The sequence below is a fragment of the Octopus sinensis genome, linkage group LG15, assembly GCF_006345805.1.
Source record: "Octopus sinensis linkage group LG15, ASM634580v1, whole genome shotgun sequence".
NCBI classification, from domain to species: Eukaryota; Metazoa; Mollusca; class Cephalopoda; order Octopoda; family Octopodidae; genus Octopus; species Octopus sinensis.
The window spans coordinates 50,490,397-50,492,660 of record NC_043011.1 but is presented as its reverse complement, the minus strand read 5'-3'; positions in this window follow the sequence as shown (position 1 = coordinate 50,492,660).

Genomic DNA, 2,264 nt, shown 5'->3' with positions numbered 1-2,264 from the left:
TTCCTTCCTAAATTTTTTTTGTGTGTATTTTATATTGCCTTGTTTTATGATTCCTAAGAAAGCTATACAAAGTATTTATATAGCTGTGTTTGCTCTAATTCACTTATCTCGTTTTTCGTTTTTTCATTTTGTATGGTGAGTTTCTTAATTAGTTTTTTTTTCTACTCTTCAAGAGCGTTTTGGCAAATTCTTCTAATCCAATCTCATTTTTATTTCCATGGTAAATCCGCGTACTGTCTGCAGCAACGTTTCCAGTTGTTTATCATTTCCAACATAGAACTCGAAATCATCCATATACAAAATCTAGTTAATAGTCGTACCAGAACATTTGTATTCTTATCCAGGTCTGTTTGACAGTTCTGAATGTTGTGTTGTTGTTGTTATCATCATCATCATCATCATCACATCAATCATCATCATCATTATATTATTATGTTGTTTGTTGTGTTTTGTTGTTACCATTATTATTATTATTAATTATTATATTATTATTATTATTATTATTATTATATTATTCAGTAGTTTTATTTTTATAGCGTGCTTTCACTCACTACCGAGCGCAGCTCTGTGTGCCTTGGGTATGTGCTGTGATTTGTTGTGATGCTTGATGGTTATTGTATGGAGAGTGTTCTGCGTAGGATGTGTGCAGTGCCTAGTAGTGCAATTTTCTGTATGTTGTATGTGTTTGTAAGTCCTGGTGTTTTTGTTATGTATTTGTCTGAATATTTTTTTATCATGCCTAATGCACCTACTATGATAGGAGTTGTTTCTGTTTTTAGATTCCACATTATTATTATTATTATTATTATTATTATTATTATTATTATTATTATTATTATTATTATTGTTATTGTTATTAATATTATTATTATTAGTAATAGTATTAGTATTACTATTGTTGTTGCTTTTGTTTTTGCTGTTGTTGTTTTCAATGCGTGCAGACGTCTTGTTACTTCTCCTTAGTACTTGGAATATCACTTACCGAAGCTGCTGTTTGAGAAATTTAAAGTTATTTGTTTTGTGTCATGATAAATATTTCATAAGACAAACACATTTATTTTAATGACATTACAAAAAAACATATAAAAAACAGAAAAAAAAAAACAAAACAGAAAATTACTGGCATTTTCAATTTTTATTTCACTTTATTTTGAAAAGACGTCGAGTCAGCGAGTGAACGGTTCCCAAAGCCCCAGAGCAAAAACTAATAAAAAGAAGAGACGAAAACAAAATCCAGCCGAACAAAACAAGCCAAAGAGTGTTTCCACTGCGGAACAAAACAAACACGAACCAGCCTGTTTGATACCCCCGGTACACAGATGTTTTAGAAATAGAAAAATTTGCTTTATCTGAAGAAAAAAAAAATTATTATACCACGAATTCTGAAACAGTTCAGAATAATACAATCAATAATACAATCAACAACAATGCTATTTACTCGTGAATAAAAAGAACAAGAAGGCCCCACATGAGGTTAATTATACTTGAGCTGACTGTTGTTGCCTGCGTTAAATCCATGAACATGGACGATCGTGAGCCGACAAAAATACAATCTAAATAAAGACAGCCAAAATTGCTTTCTCTTTCCCTTACAACTATCAATAACCATATTTGTGTGCGCGAGGCAGTTCTACAATTGTGAATGGAGATGTAGAGATGGCAAAGATGTATTCCTTTAAGTTGACCTTAAACAGTGATTTCTCTCTCGCGTGGGAGTGAGAACCACAAATATTTTCTTTTCTTTTTGAATTCTGTCTCGCTTTCATTACTCTGTGTTAACATATATGGGTACACACACTCTTATACTTACGCATACACACATATTTGCAGACTTATCACTTCTTTCTCTTCCCAGGTTCTCATGGGAATTTCTCTTGTATTTGAAAAAGTATTCTGTCCGAAACATAATACCATTCACTGCTACCATTCGTCCTTAAGTGTCAAGCCAATAATATTGACTGAGAAAGTGTCTTGTGCTAACGTTGACTTTTGCCGTTTGTATTTGATTCGTACTTTATGCACACACACACACACACACACACACTCACACACACAGACACACACACATATTCAACGTTACGACAATTAGAAACATATAGACTTTACTTCTTGACAAATAGTTGTCCATTTATCAAATATAGTATGCACGCGGCAGTTCTACGAAGAAATGTTTATATAATTACGTTTAGATTACTTTTATTAAATTTTAATTGGAATTTTACAATAAAATGTTGCCACAAATTTCGGAAGGCATTTAAATATTT